General features: G+C 40.8%; 1 protein-coding gene and 1 non-coding gene across 8 annotated transcripts in view; both read left to right on the plus strand.

Moving 5' to 3' along the window:
- The window catches only part of Ctnnd2 (catenin delta 2), a 793,031-nt gene that overhangs the window by 398,919 nt on the left and 377,179 nt on the right, over positions 1 to 16,933 (plus strand). The gene's annotated exons all lie outside the window — the stretch shown is intronic.
- LOC115029438 lies at positions 1,320 to 1,382 on the plus strand. The gene has a single exon (XR_003835016.1). It is a non-coding gene; the product is annotated as a U7 small nuclear RNA (small nuclear RNA).

Consider the following 16,933-nt stretch of genomic DNA (forward strand, 5'->3'; position numbering starts at 1 on the left):
ATTCATGCATACTGTTTTCCACAGAGCTAACAAATCAGTCTGATGTAATAGAGAACATGTTGCTTTTGACATGCCTTGTCAAATGTTTAAGCCAGGAACTTTACTGTAAATAATTATTTTCTAATATTTGATGTTTTTAATGTTAGCTATTAAAACAATTTAAAATAATTGAACAAGGAACTTGTGAAAAAATTTAACATGATCACTAATTGCATTTTTCTATCACAATTTAATAATCAATTTTTTATCTCTATTTCCAGACACTTACTGACCGCATTTTGTTGATACCTTTTTTATAGAGTCATAGATACCAGTGTTCTTCCCCTAAACATTTCCTCACATGTAGCCATGCCAAGACTTTAATCTTTATTTTTTCATCTCCATTTTTCCCCTGTGAGGTATAATTTACATGTAAGGAAATGCACAAATATTAAGAGTATTCTACTAATTTCTTCTCTGATGCTGGGATGAAACACCATGACAAAATTAAATTCTGAGAGGAAGAGTATACTGAATCCTGCATGACCATAGCCAGTGCAGAAGGGGTGGTATAACACTGTCACTGCCCCTGGCGCAGAGCCAGCAGGGTGTGGGCCTCCTTGGGTATTGGCATTCAATAGGCTCAAGGCTTGTTTGTATAATAATGTACATAATTTACTTTATGTTCCTCCTTCGGGAAATTGTCTCTCTGCCAAGGTTATTGGGGAATGTCCTCTCTTCCAAGGTTAATGACTCCATGATAGCCAGAGACATCACAAGTGGAGTCTGGGGGATGAGGGTGTGTCTAATATCCTTAGCAAAATGGTAAACACTGTTACCTTAAGTACAGCCCTTATGACTGTGGGAAAGAACTCTGAAAAAAATGAGTTCAAAAATATATAATTTCTGAACTATGCACAATATAAGGAGGTAATATGAATTGTATGAGGAATTTAACGGACCTAAAAGAACAAACGAAGATGCAGTAATAAGCCAGTTTGTCAGAAAGATACAAAGGCAGGCAGATTCCTCAGTTCAAGGTCAGCCTGGGAGAGGTTAGGTTTAGGTCCTGGCAGGATGGAAATGATAATCTGAGGATGGGATCTCACCCATCTATCTTATTTTCTATGCTTACAAAGGCAGGCAGATCTTTGAATTCATTTGCAGTCTTTTTTTAAAAACATGTACTTGTCTTTTTCTAAGAATCGAGGGCTAAGGTCATAAAATTCTGATTCATGGAATAATCAAAAGTGAACCTGGTTGAATAAATGAATTCATATATAAGTAAAAGACTGAGCTTTGGTTTGCAAGAGAGAGCTACCCAGAGAGAACTGCTTGGAGAGCAAACACAGCTCTTTTAGAATTTTTCTAACAGGATTTCTGACCTTGGACAGAAAACCCAAGGATTATTTAGAGAGCTAACACAGGTCTTTCAGATTTTTTCCAGAAGCTTTTCTCACTTTGGTCAGAAAACCCATTGAGCTATCCAGAGAGCCTTTAGAATTTTTTTTTCTAGCAAGAGATACTGTCTCAAAGAGAGAGAGCTATCTCAAGAAAAAAGCTGGCTCGAACAGAAAGCTATCTCTAGCAGACTACAGAGCCAAGAGCTGTCTACAGAGAGCTGTCTAGGGAGCCATCTCAAGCAGTCTACAGAGCTGTCAGCTTGTTTCCATGATTGACTTTGAGTCTTTTGTTTAGTAGTTCCCAAACACCCTTTCCGAAGGACCCCCAACCAAGCTGGTCTTTGGCAAGAGTATATTTTGGCTTTTGGTTCCTAAGAGAGACCATAATGTCAGGGACAGCATGACAGTAGGTGACAGCCATCCCTTTACAGAGCTTCGTCCACTGAGGGTACAGCTCTGAGATTTCTTGAGGCCACATGTATCTATAATCTGGTATAACGTTCCATTTTCATACTTAGTTTCCATTGCATGATCACACTCTACTTATGGACAAAGAATGGGAAATTTCCCACTTTGGAAAAATCAATGAATTCCATTCTTCTACCAATCCTTTTGTCCTTTGTATTTCCTTGCAAACGTTCTTGGATTGAAATCACTCAGCCATTGGTTGGTTAGGTGTAGTTTTCATATACAGAGACTTCCTGTCGATCCTTCATATGTTTGTCCAATTTGCATTCCTATAACTTCACACCTTTGCAAAGATTGGTTATGTCAGTCTGCTTAAAAACCTAATCTCCAGGAATGATTATTTGGTATTGGAAAACCAACAAGCTTCGACAAGGAAAATTGTTTCTCCTAATCTCAGCATTTCTTAGTTGACTTCTTTGTGCAGGGTTAAGGGCACTTGGGCTTTCCTCTGTCTACATTAGCATGTCTATTATTGTTGTCTGGTCATCCTTGTAAACATAGATATAAGTAACATACAGACTGAGGATGCTGTACTTATGTATTTAGGAATATATATGTATATATGTGTATGTGTGTGTGCGCACACATATATAACACACATAACAACAACTAATAAAAAGACATGAATTTGAAAGAGATCACATGTGGGAGGTTGTGGAGGGAGGAAGACGTAGGGGAAGAGTGTAATTATATTGTAATTTCAAAGAATAAAGGAAACGATTAAAAATAATTCTCCAACTAGATACAAGGCATTTCCTTTTAATGTTCCTCTCTCAGATGACTGATGATGCTGAGGATTTTTTTGTTATTGTGAATTATTATAATGTTGGTGTTTACTACTGAAATGACTCTGTTAAAATAAAATTACAATAAACAGTTGGTGAGGAACACACACACACACACACACACACACACACACCTATTATGTTACTTACAAGAAATCCCCTCCCTCCATCAATTTTTATTACATGAGGAATCGTAGCTGCATCCTCTGTAGGAGTACCTCAGATACATGCTGTTTTAATATATATGCCTGCACATACAGAGGATTATAGGGATCTAATACCCAGTGCTCCTGGAGCACAGCCTCATTTCGGTACCTTTTGTGGCTGCTGTTTTATCATTTCACTTGGCTTCGCCCATGGCAGAGACCCACTCTTATGCACTTTTCCCAGTTTCACAATATGTCTGAAACTGTGACCTGTGTGCCTCCTTAGCACCACAGTAAAATGGGAGTATCTCAAAACCCAAATTACATCCTCCACAGTCATTCCTGTCCACCTGGAGCTTCATCTAGAAATGTTAAACTTGCTTAAATAAGTTATTGATTTTTTTCTTTCATTTTTGTCTCATGTCAGAAGTCTGCCAGGTCAAAACTCCCATATAATTCCATTTCTTTCCTTCTGTTGAATTTTGTCCCATCATTTCATTCAAGACCTGGCTCATATCACATTTGTGCACAGATGTCATCCTGGTGCAGAAAATCCGGGGTAAATTGCTCTCTGCTTCAGGTCTTAGCACATTCAATAGGTGCTGTTTTGCGGGTTCCTAAGCCAACTACACCACTACAGCAGTCTACACCATCACCCATTAATAGTTTGCATGCTATTTCCATTCTGAAAAATTATAATTTTTCTCAAAGTCATAGACTTCGAACTTTAATAGCTTTGTTTTAAATCTCACTTCAAGAATCCAGTATATGGAGTGTGTCTAGCCATTTGAAAAGAATTATATAAAATCCAAATGTGTGTGTGTGTGTGTGTGAGAGAGAGAGAGAAAGAGAGAGAGAGAGAGAATTAAATAAAGTCCAACATTGACTCAATTATTCAATGAAAACAATACACCATGCTTAACCCAGTGTTTCTGCATCTGTCTGTCTTTTTTCTTGGGGAGAAAATTACCTTGCAGAAATTCAGTATGACTTGCACATTTGATAGTCAGCCATTTGGCCAGTTTCACTAAGTGTTGGCAGAGGAGGAGCACTGTGTGCCGTGCACACTATTCCAGTTATTGATTGTACTTTAACAAACCTTCCAAGCTCAGGGGCGTGGATGTGCTTCCTCCAGGGCCTGTGTGTAGAGAATTCTCCTGGGGGAGGCCTCTCTCCTGTTCCTTGTGCCACCAGCCAAGGTCTTTCACTCTAGCAGCCAAGCTCAGAAGTAAAGTTCAAGGCCATTTCTCTCACATCTGCCCAGTCCCTGCAGCTCCTGTCTCTCAAGCTGGCCAGCTTGGGCTTTTTCACAGCATGGATGTCACCGTGTAGCCAAACATCATCTAAGGAAGCCTGAGCCCCATCGGTACTTTCATTTATGGAAAGGACTAACAGCTGGAGGTCGCCTAAGATCCATCCTGCAGGAGTTAGAAATTAATGCCTCCCTCATCCCAACTCCTCTCTTTTATTAGTAGATGCAGGTCATTGGGCAGTCCCATCTCAAGGGGAAGAAGAGAAACCACCATTTCTTCCTCAAGGCTGGTGATGGCGAGAGTGTTCCCGGTTTGTTTAAAGTGCCTTGGCATTGCTTATTAGATGTGTGTCTAGTTGTCTAGTTAGACTTGTTTGATCAGGATTGACTGGTTCCTTGGAGCTGTGGAGTGTCGCTCCAATAGTTATGCTCTGCACTCTTGACCAGTCCATGGATTGATGATAGGCTTAGCTGAGTTCATCTCCAAACGCTTTCTGGTCACATTTCGCTTTATACTGTAGAACACAAACTAGGGCCATGCAAGTAATTTAACACCCACTTCCAAATAAGACCCTAGGAGGGGCAGTGAATTCAGGGGGTGGTGGGGGCAAAGGAGAAGATCTATACAAAGCCCCTGCTCTGTAGATTCGTCTCAGTAAAGAACAGCTGATGGATGCTGTTGACTTTACAGAAAAAAAAATTATTTCTGAATACTTCAATGTATAGCTCATGCTTACTCTCTCCTTTAAACAGTTGTGAGAGCCATTAACCGCTCACAAATTCAACTGCTCGTCCCCACAGAGTATACAATTCAGACTGATAGCATGAAGAGTTCCTGATTGAATCTCTACAAAGGAAGAAAATGAGAGGCATGAAGTATGACCCTTAAGCACAGTTTATATCATCCAGACAAACTGAAATTTCATTCCTCGTGCATCATTAACCTGAGGGTTAGATACTGACATTTCTCAGATGTCTCCATTCTAAATTAAGGTGTGTGTGTGTGTGTGTGTGTGTGTGTGTACTCAGGCACTCACATATGTATGCACACATATGAATATGCTAACTAAAGGTTTCCTTACCAGCATTTTATTCCATGACATCTGAGTTTTTCATATTAATGAAATGGTTTCAAAGGATCATTTTATATTTCAATAGAGAGGTCAAATTGAGCCCATTAATTACAAGTGAAGGACAACAAAAATCACATTTGATTTTCTTGTTATTTCTTCCTGGCTCTAAAAGGCAAGTGAAGAAATCCTGAGCCGTGGGGAAAGGCAGAGTTCTCTTGGTAGACAAACACTGGTTTCAACATTACCCTGCTTCTTAGAGATCCTTTCCTTGGGTGTCTGATGAAGAAAATTCCCTTCAACTTTATCTATCCCTTTCTCTTGCTTTTTAAATTAAGTTGTTTAAAATTACTGAATAAAACACTAGGTTCTGTTATAACATACGTGCATATCATTGCATGTGGTACCTTTTCTGAGGATACAGCTTGTTCCAGCAATTTGTCCAGGGCTGTGGGAGGCAATGGTTCTGGAAAGAACTAAGTCAACACACCCACTCATTGCATTAAGGTCATTAGGCACATCAGGTGAGGACGACTTTGTGGGTTCCTCTCAAGCCAATTTAGACTAACAAATTAAAATGAAGGCTGCCCTTGCTGCCTGTTTCCTGTGCTGCTCCAACAGGCCTCACTCTGGAGTCTGAGCTCCCTGTTGTCTTACACAAACAGGAAGTCCTCACAAGCAAAGCAGGGATATGTTAATGGCAACTGCCCCTGCCGAATTTAGATTTATCTTCTTATAATTGTCCCCAATTAGAAGCTACTAGGAACACATCACAGAACACTGATAAGGGAAAATAATGTTTCATTTAACAGGAAGCTCGAGTGAGTGAAATCTTGCAATAGGCTTAATTAGAGAGAGGAAAATTAGTTCACTCAAGTCTAAACATTGGACAAAACGTAACTGAAAACAAAAGACATCCAGTAAAGAAGAAAAAATCCAATGGTATTTGCAAAGTATGTGCTTTTGCATATGTAAATGCAACCTTTGGTGGGGACATGAAGAAGTAATTTCACTTTCTCCTTTGAAAGGAATATACTGACTGTAAGAGAAAATGCCTGTCATCCCCCAACGCTCTGGCTTTTCCAGTCTTTCTGCCCCTTCCTTTCAGCTCTGCCACCTCTTCCTTCTGTGATGATCTCTGAGCCTCAGGAGAGGAAGTGTAATATAGATGTGTGTGAACTCACAGCAGCCAGGATCCCACAAACAAGACTTTTGCAAGATGGAGCCAGAAAAACATCCTAGAATAGATAGGAGCATCACAAAGTCCCATCTCTAGCTGGGAAGACATTGGTAATCAATGGCTGCTAAGGGAGGAATACTCTCTTCTCCAAAGATGTGAGTTCACAGAGGCCACCCATACTCTAGGAGATAGCCCTGTACCTATGAACACAAAGGCAGGAATGAGTAGGTTTAATCAATACAGTGTGTGTGTGTGTGTGTGTGTGTGTGTGTGTGTGTGTGTGTGTTGGTGTATGGAACTCTCAAGTAATAAATAATAAGGAACCCAAAAGACAAAACAGCCATGTAAACTTAGATGTGTAAAATATAAAAATAAAATTTCACCGTTGATGTAAATGATGGTACACTATTAAATGTAGTTAGTGTTCTTAAAGGATTGGCCACCTAGTATGATTGGGGGTGGGGGAGGAGGGTAGCAGGGCATGTCTGACTGGTGAATGTTTTTATTCTAGACAAGGTGTGCCAATCAAAACATTCACTCAGTAGAGGAATAAGTTATTCCCATAGTGCTTTATGGCAAATATAATAAACTCACTTTTGTTGTAGTCATTTTCCAAAGAAGATAGAATTCTTCAAAAAGGGGGGGGGGTGGTCACTTAGAATAGTAAAAGGACACTCTTCCCTATGGTGATTCCTACACATGAGCACATGGAGCATGGGAGCCAATCCCTGAATGACTCTCCATGCACTGAAACACAAATTCCGTCAATGTGCTTTGATAAGTAATAAAACAGGGCGGAGTCTCAACCCATGCAGAGCCTGGTCCAGACATTCCGAGACAGAGAGCTGAGATCAGGACAGGTTGCAAGAATCTGTGTAAGCCCACACGGCTCTCCAGAAGACCTGGGTTCTGCTCTTCCATCAGTGGACAGTCTCTGACCACCTGTGAGCTAAGATTACTTGATTGGATTCTGCAATATCAATGACAGGAATGCTGTGTATATTCGATCAGAGCAGAGTCACACACACCCCCTTCCAGGCTTGAACTTGAGCAACTTGACTAGGTGTAGTGAAACTGAAGAGAAGCTAATCCTCTGCCCCTCAGGACGTCACATCATTTAGTTACCGTGCTATATGAGCCATCCATCATGTTGACACAATGTACAGAGCCCACTCCACATATAAGATATAGTACGTGAAACACTCAGAGAAAGATGCTATGAAAGGGAGGTAAGGGACCTGAGGGGTGGACCACTTAGTAGCACCAGGCTTATCTTGCAAACACAACAAGATAACTATCAATCCCTTAGACCCCACATTAAAAAACAAACAGTCCTGTGTATGGTCACATGTATTGAAAATACTGAACATGGGAAGTCAGAGAAAAATAAGGGAAGAAGAATATGAATTTTAAACTATAAGCATGCATTTTACATTTTGTTTATCCTGTCCTATGCCGGAGTGGGTAATCTAGGTGGTGAATCACTGAAATCATGGAGCACATAGTTTGTGCCCTGTGCATGTGTGTGCATTTGGCTCTGCTAGGCTCAATGGATACACAGCGGGAAGATGCTCTCTGTTTCTGTCCTACTTGCCTGACTTGAGGAGGTTCAGCATTCTCTTACCCAGGAGTTACAAAAGTCCAAATAAAGTCCAGCCATGGCTACTGGGTCTCGTCATGTTAGCTTTGGGTGTTGGTGGACAAGGGAAGGAACGTGAGGAGAAGATGCCATAACTCCTTGATAGTTCCTGTTTCTGAGAAGAGCTTGTCTTCCTTATACAGAGCCATGATTCAGAGGCAAAGCCTGGCCTTGAGGATCTGTTGACACTCCTGGTTACTTTGTACTTAAGATGACACACAGGTGGTGTGTACTCTGAGTTTCATTCATGGCTCCAGCAGGAAAGGGTGTGAATGAGCTGCAGTGTAAGAAGTTATGGTGTGGGTTGTACATAGCTCTTTCATTCACACACCTGGACCTCTCCTGAACGGAGTGAGTCGCTCCTGTACAGAGCCCTGTGTATAGAGAGCATAGAGGCATTGCAAAGTTCTAGCCATGGCCATTAAGATTATAGACACCAAATGTCATTTATAATGGAAAAATAAGCACAAATAATGTCAACTAGGAAGATGTTTTAAATATCTTAAGATGTTTTCATTTATGGCTCTATAAAAAATTTGAAACATTTTTTATGCAAGCACTACCATTGTTTAGCAAGAACTCTTATTCAAATCCTCATTTTTTCCTGAACATAATAGTTCGAAAAGAACTGTTGTTTTGCCCCTACATAAAGTAAGGGGTCTAATCTAATCTTTCAATTTCAGCTATTCTATATAAAACTTTGGAGAGTATTCTTAAGTGTGTAATTTAAATGTTTAGCATAATATATATGGAAAGCAATGGACAAATCAAGGAGACCAATTTCTAGGCACTGGGAGAGTTGTTTGTAAGACATCCACACAAATCCCCTCTGCAGTCACTCCTCTGCAGTCAGATTAGTAGGAAAAACGGGGGCATGCCTACCAGGCAACAGCCTATGTTTTATCAATGTTTGCAGGGAGGGAGTACATTGCATTATGTGAGATCTGGATTTTACGAGCATGCATAAAAACTGGCATTTTGCTCCGGGATATGGAGCCAAATATCACTTTAAATCTTTCTTAAATCACAGGACAATAGAAAGAAATTTGGGCATCTGATGAGCAGAGAATCTGAGGTATAACCCATGGCCTTTTCACTAATGACGGGGTAGTTCTTGCATCTGATTGGCTATGTGATTCCTATATTCTATTTCAGGGCTAACAGCTCATTCATGGAACAAAGCATCAATGAGCTTGGGCAGGTCCAGTCAGCTCTGATAAGAATAAAGAACAAAAGGATAGTCACAAGTGAACACATTCCTTTTTTCTTTTTTTTTTTTTTCTGTATGCCCATCTGTCTTAGGGTTTTACTGCTGTGAACAGACACCATAACCAATGTAAGTCTTTTAATGGACATTTAATCGGGGTTGGCTTATAGGTTCAGAGGTTCAGTCCATTATCATCAAGGTGGGAACATGGCAGCATCCAGGCAGGCATGGTACAGGAGGAGCTGAGAGTTCTACATCTTCCTCTGAAGGCTGCTAGTGGGAGACTGACTTCCAGGCAGCTAGGATGAGGATCTTAAAGCCCATGCCCACAATGACACACCTACTCCAACAAGGCCACACCTCCCAATAGCGACACTCCCTGGGCTGAGCATCTATAAACCATCATACCATCTCCATCTCTTCCTTCTCTGTCATTATTCCAGTATCCCCGATCTTCATTTTGTTCTAGCTTATATTACATGAGAGAATAAACTAACGGCATCTTGTATACAAAAGCAAAAAACAAAAACCAAAAACAAAAAAACAAAAAAAACAGGTCAGAGTGTAAAACTGAAGCATGGTCAAACCACACTTTAGTTTTGTTTTGGTTTTTATTTGTGACTATTTATAGACTCATGAAAATATGAAATAAATTATACAGAAAGCTTACTTGTAACTATGCCTGTTTCCCTGTAACTATGCCTAGCCCACATATAAGGCATTGGTATAATCCAGAATTTCCTACTTTTAATTTACACCTCCCATGTGTACAAGCATGTGTGTACATACACACAGACACACACAGAAAGAGAGAGAAGGAGAGAGAGATTTGTGTGTGTGCTTAGTTCTATGAGAATGCATCAAACAAATGGCTTTGTGTTTGTACCACCAATATCAATATTCTAACCACTCCATCACAGAAAGGCTACCTCGTCCTGCACTATCCCCTGACCTATCCTTAACACTTAGCTGTCACTGATCTTTTCTTCAGTCCCCTAATATTGTACTTCAAGACTATTACTTCTTTTTAAAGGCATCTTAGTCTTTTGAGGATCACTACCTACTGTGTACCAAAAGCCATTCTTTCCCTTGCTGTGGAGGTTTCTGTAGTGTGTTGTGTCATGCCATTCACTGCTCAGCTGATGAGGGATGTCTGGCTGATATTCTAGCCTTTGGTAGTTATGAATAAATCTGTGGTGAAGATTTATACATCCATTGATTTTTTTTTCTTTTACTAAACATTACATGAGTTCAGGTGGCTCACATGGTCAAAAGGCTGCTACTGCCTTTCATGATGTAAAGACAGAAGATGTGATGGCCACTGGTGTTTATGGATACCCTGTGGTTTCTGCTCTATAAACAGTCAAAGTGTACTGTGACTTTGTAAGCGGAAGTGGACGCAGAGGAAGAAGCCACAGTGCAAGCAGCTCTGTTATCGCGGTTTCCAATGCGACTTCCAGTTTCTGTTGTCTGCACTTCCTCTTGTCTTCAGCCTTTAAGGGAGTTTTATAATTAGTCAAAAGAGCTGAGCTGTGGAACAGGGCTTTAATCCAGGCACTTCCTGGGGCAAATACAGGTGGATTTTGACTTCATAGGCCAGCCTGTGTCTTCAAAGGGAGTTCCAAGAAAGCCAGGGCTAAACAGAGAAACCTGTCTCGAAAAAGTCAAAGTGAAATTTAATTTTTACCAATTTTGTATTGTTACTCAAATTTCTGTTCTCTTTCCTGAGGAATATAAGACCATTGCTTTCATATATTTCCGTTGAAGATCTAAGGGGAGTAAACTTCATTTATACTAACAAATCATATTATTCCATTAAAATATGTGACCAGGCTTTAGCATGTTTGCAACAGGTAAGATGGATGGATGAATGGATGGATGGACAGACAGATGGACGGACAGACAGGTAGACAGGCAGGCAGATCAATATGGGAAGGACGAATGGGGAAATGAAAATCTGGCAGATTTGTGTGACTTAAAGGAACAGCAAAGTGAGCCCTACACACACACACACACACACACACATCACCCCTTCATAGCTTCATATACAAAGGCACACACACCCTCCAGCATCAAGATTTACTGAGACTCATACACAGTCACAGGAAACAAGAAAACAGGAGTTTAACCTTCTGTTTACTCAAGGAGTAAGGAGGTATTTTAGCTGAGAGGTAGAGCTAAATACCTTGGAATACCTTGCTGGGGGCATCACATCCATTAACAAATAGTATCTACTCTTTTCTACCCCCTACTCTAAAACACAGTAATGGACACCCAGCTTCTCTCAATGCAGAGAATTCTCTCTTCCACTCCTGCTAACGCTCAGAAAGGAAGCATTGGAGTTCATCAACATCTGACTGGGGTACAGAGGATGTCAGAGTCGACTGATCAGCCTAGCAGTGAGCAGCCCAGTAGAGCTAACACAGAAACAGCACAATGGTTCAATTAAATGCTTTGGAGAGCACTTTACAATAGTACCCCTAGTGATCAAAAATTGCGACTTATGTTATTCCAATTTGTGGAATGCCCACTGGCAGAGATATTATGATAGTTTATTTTCTAATGTGGTTAGATATATGCCTCCAACTACAATAAATGCCTTCTGTACTAGTAAAATCGTTTAAAAATAATTCCTAGCCCATGCATGAGAAGGTTCTCAGGAATCTATGAAAGGAAATATAGTATGAGGAATTCATATTTTATAGAACCCCATTTGTTGCTCCTTCCAGTATTGGATATTATACATAATATGCCTCTTGTAATATAGCTACAGTCAACTCTGAACCTATAAAATTAATTTCAAGAAGAGAAACTTGAATGTGTTTCCTTCCCATGGTAAAACCTTGGCTTTTGTATTGCTAGCACATTTTGGATGATGGAGCCTCAGGCTAATTCTTTGTGGTTGTGACAAAGTGGAGTATTTATTTAGAGAGAATTAAACCCAAACTGAATACATACTCTTTCTGCTTTGTACAGCTCTAAGTGGCTGTTTCCCACATGGGACAGTACTGTGGTCCTTTGTGACACACACAGGAGCCACTTACGTCCAAGCCCCCCTGTGGGAGCATTAGTCTTTTGCTATATCAACTGCTTGCATATTTTGCCAGTCATCAATGCCAACAAAATTAGGTTGGGGCTGTGAATTTCTTCTGCCTCAAACTGAAAAGAAATTCATAATAGAAATTTGAGGTATATATATTTTCTCATACATGATTCTGAAAACAGAAAATGTTCCTGGTGTTAGCTATAGCAAGAATGATGGCAAACTCCAGGAGAAACTGTCTGTAAGGTGCTGATTGGAGAGACTTAGAGTTCAGAAGCAAGCCATCTTTCTTTTTCAAAGAATATACTCCTTTTTTAGTCCCTATTATAGTTCTGGTGAAAGAAAGCATAAATTCTTTAGAACCCATGACATATTAGTGTGGTAATATTTTATCTGTCTGCAAGACAGATAAAAAGACAAGGTGGGTTCTGTGTGACTATCCCGTGGAAGCTCATTTTGTTCTGTGAATTGGCAGTTCTTTCTCCAGCTTTCCCTCCTTTGGCTTCTATTCACAACTTCCCTCATGATGTCAGGTTCATGTCACTGTTCTGTGGGTTTAAATCCTTTACATTCTTACTTTTGATAAAATTCCTATGAAAAAGATATCCCTGTCTTCCCAAAAAGGAAATTGTGCTGCCTAGACAGCAGGCAATGTGTCTATGGCCCTTGGACCTGCATACAAAGGCTTTAAACAGGAGGTGGCTTGGCATACTACCTCCAGCTCTATGCATGTGACTGTAAATGTCCCTACCATTGTCACTTATGTAAATGAGCTTTCTATCACTGTAACAAAATACTCAAGACAAATAATGTACAAAGAGTAAAATGGCTATTTGGGCACCCAACTCCTCAGGTTTCTCTCAATGACTGAATTTATTACTAAGCACATGTCCATGAGAACACGTGATGAGGCAAATTTCTTGTCAGACAGCAAAGAGAGAGAGGAAGGGGCAAGAGTCCCACAGCCCCCATTAGCGGTTTTCCTTGATTGTCAGTGGTCCTTAACCTTCCTACTGCTGAGACCATGTAACACAATGCCTCATGCTGTGGATATCCCAACCATAAAATTATAGTTCATTGCTACTTCACAACTGTAAATTTGCTATTGTTATGGCTTATAATGTAAATCTCTGTGTTTTCGGATTGTCTTGGGTGACTCTGTGAAAGAGGTCGTGGACTCACAGTTTGAGAACTACAGGTCAATGATCTAAAAACTCCCTACCTTTTAATAAGGCCACAGTGTTTCTATAATGTCCCCTTAGGACCATGACTTTAACACATGGGCCTTTGAGAACATTCAAGTAGCAAGCCATAGTGAAAGTCAGGTAGAGCCTGTGATATCTCCCTTCTGGGTGCTCAGAGCCACAAGAGGGTACCCACCGAGAAAATGTGCTGTAGTCCAAAAATCGCCATGCATGGCATTCTCTTGTACCAGCTGCTCACCTTTCCCATGACTATTCCCATTTAGAGCCTCCCACAGACAACTTCCAGGTACTACCAAGAAAAAACACAAGGTAAGACATCATCAATCAACTTATAATGACTGACACTGACACAAGTCATTTACAGTAAATGATTGTAGGCGTGGCCAACTATAGTTTATAAACAATTTTACTCCATTCCGTATTCCATAGTGCACTAAGCCCCTAATCAGCACACATTTAAACACCTGAACTATAGGAACTGACTGAATCTTCACAAGTTTAAATATTCCCTGCCGTTTTATGGACTGAACGTGTCAGAGCTGGGCTCTGCCACACAGCGCCTGGTTTTAGAGACCACCCTGTCCACTGCTGCACACAGGACATCCTGATTTAGCTAAGCATTCCTAACAGTAGCCTTTGTAGCCCTATGAAGATGTCTATAATTTCTATAATATTATATATGATGTTGAAATAATCAAGGCAGAAAGATTTGTGATATAAGAAAGAAATCAACATGTCATTTGCATGGGGGAGACTGTGACTATTCATTTAGGGCAATCTCAGGAACAGAAGCCACAAAGCAGTAACAGAAGGGGAAAAGAGCTATTCACCATAGCAGACTAGGAAATAGAACACACACATAACAGGCAGTAGAGGCCTCTAACAAAACACTACACACCAAACAGACCAATTCTCATCTTTCTCATACACACGTCATTCCCATACTATCTAAGACTCTTGACTAAGCTCATTTTATTTTGCAATCACTACATTCTAGGGTGGGGTCCTGCATGTGAAATTGACTTCTAAAAGCTCTCTTTTGCTACAACCAAGGTCTAGACATACAGATGCCATCAGTATGAGTATCTTTATTCCTGTAGGGTAGAATCAAACATTAGTTTGGAAGCAATTTACTTTTACAATAGCTTCCCCTGGCTTATGTTTTAGGTACATTGCTCAGCTTCAAAGCAAAGTTAACCATAGCCTCAGTGTTCTGTACCTTTATTTCCTTTTTTAAAAAGTCAGGAGCAATAATGCTCCACCTGGTTCAGGGTGGAGACCAGTGCTACAGGCATCTGAAGTCACAAAAGAAAATATACTTGAGCCGGTCCATCAGAGAGTGTCAATAGAAGTGGCTTGCTCTGTGTCTTTTGCTGGCATTAAGAAAAGCTATGAACTTTCATAGATGGTCTTTATTAGAAATGGCCCATGGGTGAGAGAGATGATAGTCAGAAAAGGCAATGGGAGAATCCACTTTGCAAGGAGCTCAAGGTGACTCTCTGGTCTAAACTACCCTTGCCACACACGCACACATCCATCGTGCCCAAAGAACATGAAGCTATCAGCGATTGCTGGCTAACTAGAAATGTTCCAACACCCCTACTTTAATAATTTGTCAGAGAGATGTTCTGTCATTTTCTTCACATGTGATCTGGAGGGCAGTGAACTGTGTCTCTCTTGATGTGGATTATTCCACTGCACTAAATTCAGCTGCATCACTGAGAATGTTGACTGCAGATCATTCCTAACCCTAGGCATGAGAGTATATGAGAAGCAGGCCTAGTCTGTGATGACGTAATGAATAGTTAGGTTTGTTTGCTTTTTGGTTTTTTAAAGAATACACCTTACAACACTTCTTAAAAGAAAGGAATCCATTGCACGCGAGCACGCGCGCGCGCACACACACATATACAGACACACACAAACAAACATAAAATTTCATGGAATCCCAGGGCAGAGAAGTGAAAGTACGCACTTAAGGAAACCAAATCCAAACCGGTTTCCTCTGGGGACGTCTGCACTCTGTGATCGGTATTACTGCTAATGCATTTTAACTGTGTGAAAGGAGTCAAGGAAGCCACTGAAGTGATTAATGCTTTTGTCTGACCCAAAGAAATATGACTTTTTTTTTTCCTGAGAGGACATTTCTACATTACCGTCAGTACTGCTTTTTCTCTCAACTGTAATAATAATAATAAAATGCTACTTCTCAGTTCTATGGTATCATAAAACCGAAATAATTTAGAAAGAGAAAGACCAAAATATAGCTATATGATAATATGAGAATCTTGAGTCTTTTTTTTTTGTTTGTTTTTTCAAGGCAGGATCTCTGTATATAGCCCTGGCTGTCCTGGAACTCACTCTGTAGACCAGGCTCGCCCTGAACTCAGAAATCTGCCTGCCTCTGCCTCCCAAGTTCTAGGATTAAAGTCATGGGCCACCACTGCCCGGCTGGATGTTGAGTCTTGTGCAGTGAGTCACCTGTAGAGGGACAAACTCCCCTATGAGCAAAGCCACGGGCCCCATCTTTTCTGTGTGGGGATTGCCATGGGATACCTTCATCCAGCCCCATCCTGTGCAGGGAAAAGTCAAGAAGGAAGAACTGCTGTGAACACCAACAATGGCCCATATCCCTATGGATTAGTGCAACATGAGTTCTACCGAGTCAACCTGCAGCTTCAGAGTTTCCACACCACCACACTGTATGTCTGACCACCTTTCTGCATGGGCTGACATAGTATCCATTCTTATGGACCCATGTAAACACAGGCCTTAAGTGGATAGCAAGGTTAGAAATTCATGCCTGCACTTCTGTACTTGAACAGGAAATGATGCCCTACACTTCTTCCCTCAGGGTTTTGTGTAGCCCTGTCTACGCATAATGGGCTATGCAGATGAGCATCGAAGTGTTCCATAGGGAGAGACCAGAACACCACTGAGCCCAGGGGTGCTTGCACTGCTTTAGATAAGGAAGCTTAAGAGGAAGCCATACCCCTCACCCCAGTGAGTGACTTTAGTTTGTGGATGAGGAGTTTGCATTCAGTATTGTGCAAGTTTCTTCAAAGCTTTGATGAGACTATTAGGAGCTGAGTGGTCACATTCCTCAACCTCACTAAGCTTTGCTCCTAAAAGCAAGAGACAGTTGGTAAGTGTTGAGAAATAACAAGGCCTTACTATGTTAGAAACCTTAGAACCAAATATCTGGATTTCTATGGGCCTGTAGTAGTTTGGAGGTAGTGGCAATGTCTTTATTGTATCAGGAAAAAATAATGTGATTCCCTGAGACTGCCATAAGTGGTACTACATGCACCTGGCTTAAAACAATGCAAACTTATTCTTGAAGTTTTGGAGGGCTGAAGTTTGAAGTCAGTGTGTCAGCTGGGAGACGGTTCCTAGCAAGACCAAAGATGAAGTTCCTCTCAAACCTCTTCCTGTTTGTGTGGCTTCCACTGAGGCTTCACTTGTGTCTGAGTCACTTGGTCTTCACCCTCATCTTTACCTGGCCATCTCCATGTCTATGTAGGTTCTTTCAGTCTCTTACAAGGATATCTCTCAC

Source organism: Mus caroli, chromosome 15 (genome assembly GCF_900094665.2).
Source record: "Mus caroli chromosome 15, CAROLI_EIJ_v1.1, whole genome shotgun sequence".
Classification (NCBI taxonomy): domain Eukaryota; kingdom Metazoa; phylum Chordata; class Mammalia; order Rodentia; family Muridae; genus Mus; species Mus caroli.